Source organism: Silene latifolia, unplaced genomic scaffold (genome assembly GCF_048544455.1).
Source record: "Silene latifolia isolate original U9 population unplaced genomic scaffold, ASM4854445v1 scaffold_70, whole genome shotgun sequence".
NCBI lineage: Eukaryota > Viridiplantae > Streptophyta > Magnoliopsida > Caryophyllales > Caryophyllaceae > Silene > Silene latifolia.
Genome location: NW_027413609.1, coordinates 3,643,733 through 3,656,986, shown reverse-complemented (window position 1 = coordinate 3,656,986; position 13,254 = coordinate 3,643,733). Strand labels below are relative to the sequence as shown.

General features: G+C 33.6%; 1 non-coding gene across 1 annotated transcript; it reads right to left on the bottom strand.

Annotated features, from left to right (window-relative positions):
- Positions 1-12,921: 12,921 nt before the first annotated feature.
- LOC141640086 (small nucleolar RNA R71) lies at positions 12,922-13,028 on the bottom strand. The gene has a single exon (XR_012542832.1). It is a non-coding gene; the product is annotated as a small nucleolar RNA R71 (small nucleolar RNA).
- Positions 13,029-13,254: the final 226 nt, after the last annotated feature.

Here is a 13,254-nt window from a genome sequence, read left to right as displayed (position 1 = left end):
TAAAAAAGGTTCAAAAGAGATAATTTCCAAAGTCCAACGAAATAACTCGGAGTAGAATTATAATACGAATAAATGAATAAATAAAACGAAGCTCCAAAGATTAGAAACATAATAACTCTCGAAACAAAGGAATATTCGAGACATAAGAGAACTTAAGAATTCAAAGGAAGAAAAGAAATGGTTCACAGATAAATTCTGAGTCATACAAATCAAATCGTAATCGAAAATAAAATACGGTCACTAAAGTAGAATACAAAAATGGCGGGTGTTACAACCTCCCCCACTAAAAAAAAAAGTTTCGTCCTCGAAACTTACAAGTAGAAAACAAAATTTAAAGAACATGTTTTGTTTTTCTAAATCATTTCAGTTAACACTTAAATTCAAAAAAAATCATCGTTGAGGTCAAACAATTTTTAAACCAGTTTTCAAAATTGAACTATTAAAAATCACTTGTCTCATCTCATGGAACGAGGGAATACTGTCGCGAACCAAGATTCTGTCGTCCAAGATAAGGCTAAGTCAACATTGGTAAAATCAAATCTTACAACCATCAGCAAGTACTGAACCGGTCATTAGACGTCTTTAATGACAAGTCCTAGCATCCACCAATGTCGAATTTCAAAAGTAAATGTGCCAATTTTACTTAAAACCTTTGGACAAATCAAATTTTGAAAATACAGCACCACTTTTGAAAGTTTCTCAAGGCATCAAAGTATTTGAAAAACAAAATTCGGAAGTATTTTCAAACGAATTTCAAATCATTTGAAACAAAACCAAATTTAAATGATAACCCAAAACTAAAAGAGAAAGAGAAGTTCAAAACTTTGAAGCTAGTCATAATTCAAAATTTCCAAGATAATCAAAATATTTTTATAAAAGTCTAAATATTTTGTGTAAAATGGAATTTCTCAAAGAAAAAGGTTAACGAGAAATCAAATTTGTATATACAACATAACATTTGAATGTTTTTTTTTTTTTTATGCATTAAATAACTTTATTTGAAACAATGCCGGTATATTTCCAAACGAGTTTTAAGACATTTTGAAACAAAACCAAGTTTAGACACTAATCCAGAGTAACACTAAATATGAAATTAAAGTTTTTAAATCATAACTCAAAATTAAAATTTCCGAGAACCAAACTTTGTAAAAGTCGAAACTCTTGTATAAAATGGAAATATCCGAGGAAAAAGGTCAACGGTAAATCAAGATAAAAGTTTTGAAACTAAAGCAAGGAAGAGAAAGATTTAAGAGTCATATATAACTCTCTCAAGGATTATAAAAGGGGATAAACATCTCGAGATTCTTGGTACAACTCCTTTATGAAACTCCAGCTTTCCTATTTCCATCGAAATCAATTCCAAGCTTAGTAACACCAGGCGACTAAGTTGTCAAGTTCAAAGTTGTCAAACCTCCTAATCTATATCTCCAAAATTATCAATTGGGACAACATTCATCCAAAACCATACATACTTGCGCAACCTCTAAGAATAGCATATGGTAAGAATCCATCAAATAGTTCAACATCCAACCGACTAACTAATTTCCTCAAATTATCAAATCCATAAGACTCCTCGAAACAACAAATAGAAAACATCACCTGACAAAGCTCTGATGAGAATTCCTCTGAACTAAAAGCAACAAAGCCTCTAACATCCACAAGTACAATCTAAAGAAGATAAAACCCTTGATGTGACCATTATTTGAGCGTATTTAGCCCCCGAATTAGCCTTGTTCCCATGCTTTTTAGTGTATATTTATGTCATTTATTGTCTTTAGTCCTTTGTTTTGCATATTCTTTGAGGTTTTGTTCCCTTGGTAGGAAAGGAGTGCAAACCTTACATTTTCATGGCAAACTTGAACTAAATTGATTGAATTCAATGACCAAGCATCAAAGAGAAGACAAGACTAGAAGGCCTTTGTACATATTATAGTAGATAGGCAATGATGAGGAAAGATCCTTGCATCTCCGACAAAATCCCCGAGGATTGTTGGCAGAAGGAGGAAGAAAAAAAGAAAAGAAGTAAACTGACGAAGGATCCGAGCGGCTTGACCATCGGGACGCTCGTCCAAGAAGGCCAGAATCCGAGCGTCCGGCCAATGAATCCGCTCGTCCAACAGCCAGAGAATCCGCTCGTCCCGCTGCCTTGGACGCTCGAATTGTGTTACAACAACTTTTTGTTTTCTTCTTGTTCTATGAAGGATGCGCATATTTTGGAAAGACCGGCAAAAAGGAGACTGGCATCTCTTTTGAGAGGAGCGATTCCTCAAGGACTTAATCGTCATTTAAGCCCTTAGTAAACCCTAATTTGTGTACCTAATCCCCACTATAAATACCCCATTAGTCTAATTAGATAATCATGTTCTTCTTATCAATTTATAGTGTAGTTTATATCATTCTAATCTTGTAATCAACTTTTAATCAAGTCTTAATACAAATCTCATTTCCTTAATCTCTCTTTTGTTCATCTTTTATTTTGGGTAATTGAAGATTATTTGGGTTATTATTGGGAGATTGACAACCTTCCAATCAATCATCAAGTACTTCTATTATTCTTTGCTTTATTATTGGAATCATTAGTAGGTCTAATTCTCTTAATCCCTTTTTAATTATTGTTAATTATCTTCATTTATTCATCATGCCTTGCTTTGTTAATGTGATTGACAACCTTGTTAACATGCTAAACTTGATAATGAGTGAGTAGTTTCCTTAACTGGGGTTAATGGGTAATTAGGGGAAACGAACATGGGGAATGATTCATGCTTAATTTAATATGTTTTCATAGTTTATTTGCTTGCTTGTTGTGATCTCAACTTATGCACATGTTATGTTTGATGAAATGCGAGCCTATGAATCCTTGCATTTTTTACCCATCACTTACCTTTTCAATGAGACTTGTAAGACATAAACCAACTCGAGTCTCATTAGAACATGCATATAGTTGAGTAGGGAGGATTAAGTCGACTTGTAGATGTTGTACAATCTAATCGATTCGGCTCCGGGGCCCAAACCTTCCTAGGATTGTAAGATATAAACCAACTCGATCCATCACAACAATAATTGATTGCTTATAATTTGAGAATATGTTTGTATGATCAATTTCCATGAATCCCCTATGACCCCATGACACCCTAGTGCCTTTTATCAATTGTTTACATCCCATTTTAATCATCTTGTTTGTTTACTTTCATTGCTATTTAGTTTAGTGATCTTCTACTTCAACCCCAAAATGTGACACCCCTAGACACCACTACTTACAATTGAAAATCTTACTTCAATACCCGTCCCTTGGGATCCGACCTTTACTTGCCTCTTTACTAATCGTAGAGTTGTTTTTAAAGTTATAAATATTGTTTTGGTCTAGGTGCTCCTAACGACAAGTAACCAAAAACTAAACTTCCAAGTGAGTACGACCAAAAATGGCGCCGTTGCCGGGGACGGTGTTAACTTGATTTAGATTTTCTTAAATTGTTATTAGTTGTGTCTTTCTTTGCCTTGGGGAAGTAAAACTCCTCAAGGTTTGTTCTAATTATTTTCGAGTTGTTTGATATTTTGCATGTCTAGAAGATCACAAGGTAACTTGTTACCCATTGATCACGAAATTGAAAGGACTTTGACAAACAATAGAAGACTTGCTAGAGGAACTTTGAGAGGTATTGGTGAGGTTGTAGATATTCAACCAAACACTATTGAGTTCGTCAACCTTTTTGCAAGAGAAGGTGAGGAGAACCCAACACAAAATCCAACACAAAATCAACCCACAATGCCTAAATTTTCATCACATTTCGTACCAACCGAGGATAACCTACCCAATGGTACTCCCACACCACAACACTTAACCGGAAACTTCATTGCAAAATCCGCATTTATCCAATTAGTCAAAAGAAGCCAGTTTGGGGGGATGCCTAGTGAAGACCCTCACTCTCACATGGAGACTTTTTGCGACTATTGTGATGCGATTTCACAAACCGGTGTAACTCAAGACCAAATTCGATGGGTCTTATTCCCTTTTTCTCTAATTGGCACCGCAAAACTATAAGAAATCTATATCTCATTATTTCGACATATTCAAATATGTTACAAATTAATTTAGTCATAAAATAAAATATTGATCTTATGCATGCAAACAAAAGTAGAATAAGGAAGAAATCGTTTTCCTTACATTATGATTTCGAATATATGGGCACAAATGAGTTCTCCTACTCACTTGTTCATGAGCTTTCCTTTCAAATGGAAGAACAAGGATTCAAAGATAGAATCCCTCCCAAAGATATATACCCAAGATAACCTCTTAAAGACTAATATTATTAATACTAGAACAATATTAATCTTAATAAAAATTGACCCAAAAATATTGTTTTGGTCTTTTGTTTTTTTGGTCAAGAGAAGAGGGAAGAAGGAGTAATTTTTCTCTCTAAAATTTCTTTAAGTTTTAGATAATATGAATGAATGAATACACCATCAAATTGTAGTGTATATGAGGTAAAATAATAGAGAAAACCCCTTGGCCTTTTTCACTAGGAAAACTGGGTGGGGGGGGGGGGGGGTGATAGCCAATGAATGACCAAGATGCTCTTCACAAAAGCAACTAAGTGTGCATGGCTATCATTTAGGTTAATGATTATGCTCCTATTATAAATAATAAAACATAATATAAACCCCAACCCACCCCATAATTTCGGTACATATTGTGTAAAATGGAAAATCTATTTTACACATTATTTTGTCAATTTGTCACATGTAACATGTTCCATGACATTTTGTATATAAAATGTATTTTTAACAATTAAAACTCAACATATTAATAAAATATGTCACTTATAAAGTTAACCTAGTAATTCATAATTACTTGTACCGTAATGGGTTCCCGAGTCATAAATTACAATATTCTGTATTTATAATAAATTATTCATTCATTTTCAATTATTTCCTTAAACAATAATTTCATCTAAATGATAAAACAATTCGATCACTTAGACTGTATCTTATTTAATCAAATTACAATGAGACACGTAAATATTACTTCCAAAATCGTCCGTCAAATTTTAAGTAATTTAATTAACCCGTATCGTCATACGGTCAATTAAATAATCAATTATGAGTGTTACCCTTTAGGTATGACCTAAGGGGATCAACTGATCACTACCGTCGCACGACAGTAATGTCAAACTCTAGTCAGCCAATCATTACCGATATGTGTGGACCAGTTGACTGTAAAAAAAAATTACTTCCCACATGTATTCTTAAAATGAGACTTAAACATGTGATCATCATGATCGACAGTTGTGATCGCATTATTATCGGAGGACACATATTCCAACAATCTCCCACTTGTCCTCGACAAGTGTGCATCACCAATTCTCTTATCCTATTACTATCTCCCACTCAATGCAAGGTGTCATTCAGGTCGTACTTGCAAGTGATCATATCGAGAGTGGTTTCCTCGATCCGGAGAATAACTGATTGACCGGAATTATCTACCATAGATACCTTCCGAGCGTGGCCACGCATTACCAGTTCATTACTCTTCGAGTGGCCCTGAGATATTATTATAACCCTGACAAGGGGTGGACAATTCCTATCGCACTTATTCCCTTCGACTAGCCACAGCTATCATAAACCAAAATATGCCCATTTGACCCCATTTACGAAAGTCGTAGTAACATAAATCAAAGTTAATCTGTAACTGTACCACCTTAGGCGAATAGTCTTTTGTCAAAAGAATCGACTCATTAGAATACTATAGTAGCTCTCGCCATGACCAGGCTATATAATTTAGCCAGAACTCTATAAGCGGTCATTAGCCCGACAAAGTGTTCCTAACAGTCTGCCTATGTGATCGACTAGTCATCTCACATGACTTCATGGCACTTGAACTTTCCATCAATCGCTTCACACTCTAGTCACTTCGAGACGTCACCTCATACAAGTGGCTATGGGCAAATACAATGTTAATCCGTGTTCAATTTAACGGGGTTCAATTGTCACTACAACCCTTTTGGATGTAACAAAGTATAAGGTGAGTTAATAATAACTCAAACGACGAATGTCGACATCACATTCGGGTAGTCAATACCATATTACAACCTTGTGATGTATATCGTAAGTGTGTAAACACTCAGTTGATTGCAATAGAAGTTTAACATACCATGTGTCCATGTGTTCATACTTCTTGTATTGCACTATCCTTCATATTCATGTTATCTCTCATAGCATGAATCTTACAAAGTACATATTTAGGTTCCCAACCTAGGTTTAAATTCATTATCTTGAAAGAACTTACTTGTTGTTTATCACATAACCAACGAATTCTGGTGGATGATATAACTTGCATTGGTCAAGTGTTCTACCAACTCGCAATGCACTAGGTATAGGTTTTGTAGGGTCTTACAACAATTGTGAAGATGATTAGCCTAGCACTTATCATAAGTCCTAGCATATTAGAAAATATTAGTTTTGAGTAACTTCTTACTAAAAACAAGTGTTTTTTCAAACTTCTTATTTCTCTTTTTAGCTTTAATGGCTTAGGATTTTCATAAATTCTTACGTGTTTCTCGAATTTCAATATGTGCAACTTCTTGTCACATAACAGAGTGATCTGTCAAACACTAGAATAGCTCATTAGTTCTCCTCGAGAGTTTATGACGATTCTTCTATGGCTTGCCAATGACTCATCATGCTCTTAAGCATATGATTTATTATTGGACATGTGCATGATTATTCTAATGGCGGAAACATTTGTAATTTTAATCATGTGATCAACCGTTTTTAGGTTCAATGAATGACCATGATTGCTGATGGTAATTCCATTTTCATCGATATGAATAACCTACGTTTCTCGTTGATTTGATGTGTATGTCTCAATACCTATCCAACATCCCATGATGTAATTGGATTCATCATAGTCCATTTTCATCCAGAATTGAAAACTCAAACATATCTTTGTGAAAGATAGTACTAGCTCGTCATTCTCAATGAGTAATGAGTTATAAAGTTTACAAGATGATTGCTCCCACTAAATTTCATGTCTTCACATGATAATTTCAAACTCCCACTCAATTCTACATGTTTTGCAATAGACTACTCAATCGAAACATTTCAAGAATTGAAATACATTTTGCTTTGCCAAGTTATTAAGATTAAAACCATATATGTTCCTAGCTTATCCTTTCAAAATACCTATTTTGAAAAGGTTTCAGTCTTAAACTTATGGAAAGATATTTTGATCTCTAACTCATTCATTTTATAATGATGCGTAGCAATGTCATTATTTAAATGTGAATTTCATTTAATACACGTCCTTCTCAAAATACCTTTTTCCTGAAGGAGGTTTAACCATTTCATTTTCATAATGAGGTTAAGTAATGACACTAGCGTGGTTAACAATTAACTTAGCTCTTTTAGATATCGACATATCTTTCTCTGCAACTTTTAGTCATAAATCTCATTTATGTTCAAGCATGCAACTTTGTTTCATTTAGGCTCTTAAGTAAACATCAATATTGAAACTCTTGGTCAAATGTTGTTCATAAACTAGCCAAATCTCATTTTAAGACTTTACATTAGTCATTTTATTCCAAAACTTTCTTTTGGTCTCCTCGTGTAGTTATCTTAAGAACATATTCTTTTGATTACTTCACTTGGTCTCTTTTGTCATGTAGATCTCATCTATCCGAGACCATAGATCTCATCTTTTCGTGTACACTATCTATTTAGGTATACAAATCATTCTTTCTTTCGTGGATCTCATTTACTCATTTTTCTCCCACTCTATCTTTAGAATAAATACACTAGAGATTCAATGATAGCTTATGAGACACAAATAATGATTTTGAGATATAAGGAGGACTATGACATAGATTGACTAATAGCTTTAGATTTGATGAGTGTACTTGGTGATTGACATTCCTTTAGGAGAGTTCATCAACTCAACATCACTTTATAATTGATCATACACAAGCCTTAAGCTTGTGGACATATAATGAATCCCATCATTATAGTTGTTTATTGGATCACTTTAAGTAGATGATCATATGTTTCTATGTGCAAGCATATAAAGACGAATTTTAGAACGAAGAAATACGATAAAAGGGGTGACTTGGGTTGCAAACCAAGCCACCATAATCCAAAATACAACAGTTGTTTAGAAAGGATCAACTATTTCCATGTCGAACATGAAAATCAAAATAGTTCTAAAAATCCGAAACATAACTTAAAATAAGACAATAATAAAAGCCAAGCTTCATGGAAGCTACTCTTAGCTCCTTGATGATTTCTCAAGCTTGCTTTTCGTTTCCCTTGTCTTTGCTTGGAAGAGGCCCTATTTATAATAAAAGGGGATACATTATCACAACTTTGTATCAAAATACCATAGTTGAAATAGAAACATAAAAGAAAGGATAGTCATTTACCTACTGGAGTAATCTTTCCAGCTTTGATGTCACCAAGGTACTTGGAACAATTCCTTTTCCAATGTCCAACACCATTACAATAATGGCATTTGTCAAGAGGACTCTTCTTGATCTTGGAAGTGCTAGCTTCAAAAGTCTTAGCCTTGGTGGACATGGGAGCTTGCCTCTTACCCTTTTTCCCATTCTTCTTGAACTTCTCCTTACTCTGGGTGCTTATGTTAAGCACATCTTTAGGTGGGTTAACATTTAACCCCATGTCTCTTTCGGCTTGCACAAGTAACTTGTGCAACTCTTCAAGAGACACGTCCTTGTCTTGCATGTTAAAATTCACCCATAATTTAACATATGCCTTGACTTTGGATAAGGAGCGTAGAATCTATCTACAATGAGCTCTTTGGGGATTTCAACTTTTTGAATCTTCAAAGTCTCGACTACCAACAATTTGAGCACGTGAGAGCTAACCTTTTCGCCCTCCTTAAAATTGAGATCAAAGAATGCCGAGGCCGCCTCATATTGGACGATCCTCGGAGTTTGTGAAAACATTGTCACAAGCTTGGAATAGATTTCATTAGCGGTGCCCATTTTAAAGGCTCTCCTTTGGATATCCGCCTCCATCGCAAAAATTAACACATTTTTCATTGCGGCGGACTCTTTGTGGTAAGCCTCATATGCTTCCCTAGTGGCGGCACTCGACCTAGCATTAGGTTCGGGTGGAGAGGCCTCGGTGGGTAACGAATCTTGTCGTCACCTTGGGCGGCTAATTTGAGTTAGGCATCCCATTCGGAGAAATTTGACCCATTATTTTCAAGTTTACAATGATCCATGAAGGATCGGAGCCATGAAGCATTAGTGAGAGGTGTGGCGTTGGTGTTTGGTGCGGCCATTTGTTATGAGAAATAAAAGTGGTCTACAAAACGAAAATAGAAGGAATAATACATTTGTCGTTTTCTCAAAATAATAATACTTGTAAATTTAATTTAAACAAGTTTTATCGCATTTATCTAGTGACCTCTACCCAACTTTGATAAATGATTCCAAGATCCAAATTCATATTAACTTAGGCATCGGTAAAGCCGAATACAACCCTTATCAATATAACTCGGTGGATTAACTTTTTAATCGATTCTACTTTTAGAACTCTTGGTCGATAAATTTACATTAAAATTTATCTTTACCCCGAAACACATCCGGCAACCGTCGAGAATACTTTCGTTGAGTTCAACCCAAATTTCGAATAAATGTGTCAATGATCCAAATTTACATCAACTTGGGCATCGGTAAAGCCGAAAACAACCCTCATCTTTATAAATTCGGTGGGTAGACATTTATCACCCATTTCCCCTACGTAACAAGGTTTGTACCCCGGTAAAGCCGAGTGCACTCCCTCACGAAATAGGTTTTCATGATTTCTACTTTTTGGTAAGGCTAAGTCTCAATTGTTTATTTTTAGCGAGAGGTCATGTCAATTTATTATCTATCATGTTTTAAGTGAACACAAGCGGTGAACTACGATAATTATAATTGACACGGTCGATAAACTTGATAAAAAGATAATGCATGATTTAGTTATGGCGATTTAGCGATGCATGCAACATATAAATAAAATGCAAAGCATAAAAATAAATCCTAGTATGGCCTTCCTAAAATAGTAAATCTAATAAACTATTACAAATTCGGAAACCAACTCCTTTGGTCCCTTGAACTTCGGTCTTGGCACGCATTTCAAGGCAACACTTTTCTTTAATGGATCGCCTTCTCGAGTGACACCATCTTCAAGGAACTCCGGAATAAATAAATTACATAACAAATTACATAATTCCTATTATACATTTGTAATTAAAATAAAATAAATCTATTAAAATTACAAAACGGTGATACGAGATCACAATAAATTACAACCGAATCGATATTCCCATGCATTTCGGGTAAATACCAATTAAAACTAAGGCCATACTAAGTAAAATTACATAATTCCAAAATTACATAAAATTAAAATTATGATAATCATAAATAAAATGCAGCATTATAATATGTATGAACATGCCCAATTTTATGCTAAATCGCCTTAAGGAGCCAATATCGTATATTAATCGGTTTTTACGGATTTGCGTGATTTAACCTTTTATAATCACAATAATTACATAAATTCATATTTATGTACAAGTTAATTACCCTAACCATCTTAGGACTCAAAATTAGTCTCGACCAACATATTGACAATAATTAACTTATATTTCTTAAAATTGTTCATAAATGGACTCAAAATTACAATATTATGTCATAAACTTCAAATAAATCATAAAAATTTCAAATAAATTTGAAATTTGAAATTTAAACTCATGAACATTCTGGAAAAATACCATGACATTCATAATGTTCAAAACTTAGGTTAAAATTTCGAAATTCATCGAGAAAAACAATGTTGCGGTTTATCCGATTTATCAATTATTACCATAAAAATATGAGAAAAATATATTTCTTAACTTTTCACTTTTAGATCTGAAATATTTTATAAAATGCAATATGTGACGTTTTTGCTTAGTCATGAAGTATGTTTTAGCAATTTTTACTAATTAAAGTCACTATTTATGTGATGTTTCATCAAAAATTCATAAATCATGCATAAAGACTTCATTATAGACAAATAATTTACACACATCTTTTAAAATTTCATGTGACAACATACTTAATTTCTATGACCAGATTCGAAATATATCTCATATTAACCTATTTTCTCATTTAAATTCGATTTTATCTTGAAAAATCCATATTTCGAGCATAACAACTCATATTATTATGAAACATTACAGGCCATCAGTATATAATAAATATGAAAACATATCCAAAAACCACTGGAAAAAACGAAGTTTAGCTATTTTTAGTCCAAAAATGACATTTTTATCATAAAAATCACATTTTAATGCCATTATTATATAAAATGAACAATAAAATCCATAAATTAACCCAAAAATCCTAAAAACATTTTAGGACCAGAAACTTTAACATGCATAATTAATTTCGTGATATATCATAATAAACACAAATTTATAAGTTTTGTTTGTTAATCGTATAACTCGGAAACACAATAACCGATTTGCATGCAAACAACCTAAGGCTCTTGATACCGCTTGTATGAAATATATATCTCATTATTTCGACATATTCAAATATGTTACAAATTAATTTAGTCATAAAATTAAATATTGATCTTATGCATGCAAACAAAAGTAGAATAAGGAAGAAACCGTTTTCCTTATATTATGATTTCGGATATATGGGCACAAATGAGTTCTCCTACTCACTTGTTCTTGAGCTTTCCTTTCAAATGGAAGAACAAAGATTCAAAGATAGAATCCCTCCCAAAGATATATACCCAAGATAACCTCTTAAAGACTAATATTATTAATACTAGAACAATATTAATCTTAATAAAAATTGACCCAAAAATATTGTTTTGGTCTCTCGTTTTTCGGTCAAGAGAAGACGGAAGAAGGAGTAATTTTTCTCTCTAAAATTTCTTTAAGTTTTAGATAATATGAATGAATGAATACACCATCAAATTGTAGTGTATATGAGGCAAAATAATAGAGAAAAACCCTTGGCCTTTTTCACTAGGAAAACCGGGTAGGGGGGGTGGTGATAGCCAATGCATGACCAAGATGCTCTTCACAAAAGCAACTAGGTGTGCATGGCTATCATTTAGGTTAATGATTATGCTCCTATTATAAATAATAAAACATAATATAAACCCCAACCCACCCCATAATTTCGGTACATATTTTGTAAAATGGAAAATCCATTTTACACATTATTTTGTCAATTTGTCACATGTAACATGTTCCATGACATTTTGTATATAAAATGTATTTTTAACAATTAAAAATCAACATATTAATAAAATATGTCACTTATAAAGTTAACCTAGTAATTCATGATTACTTGTACCGTAATGGGTTCCCGAGTCATAAATTACAACATTCTGTATTTATAATAAATTATTCATTCAGTTTCAATTGTTTCCTTAAACAATAATTTCATCTAAATGATAAAACAATTCGATTACTTAGACCGTATCTTATTTAATCAAATTACAACGTAAATATTACTTCCAAAATCGTCCGTCAATTTTTAAGTAATTTAATTAACCCGTATCGTCATACGATCAATTAAATAATCAATTAAGAGTGTTACCCTTTAGGTATGACCTAAGGGGATCAACTGATCACCACCGTCGCACGACAGTAATGTCAAACTCTAGTCAGCCAATTATTACCGATATGTGTGGACCAGTTGACTGTAAAAAAAATTACTTCCCACATGTATTCTTAAAATGAGACTTAAACATGTGATCATCATGATCGACAGTTGTGATCGCATTATTGTCGGAGGACACATATTCCAACAAAAACAATGGTTGAAAGGCCTTGATAAGGCTACTCTCAGAATTGACTCTTGGAAGAAATTGGCTCTAGCTTTCTACAAAAAGTTCTACCCACCGGAAAAGACTAACATGCTAAGAGCTCAAATTACGAGTTTTAAGCAAAGAGATGAAGAATCTTTGCATGAAGCTTGGGAGCGGTTCATGGGAATTTGTCGCTCATGTCCTCATCATGGACTTAGCGAGTGGTTCTTGGTACAACAATTTTGGAATGGTCTTTATGAAGACTCAAGAAACATTCTCAACATGGGATCAAATGGTATGTTCACCGAAGTTGACGATAATCAAACTTGGAACAAGATTGAGGAAATGGCGGTCCATAATTCACAATATAGTAGACCTCGCAAGGCTACTAGAGGAGGAAAGCATGAAGTGGGGCCTATTACTCAATTGGGTGCTCAACTT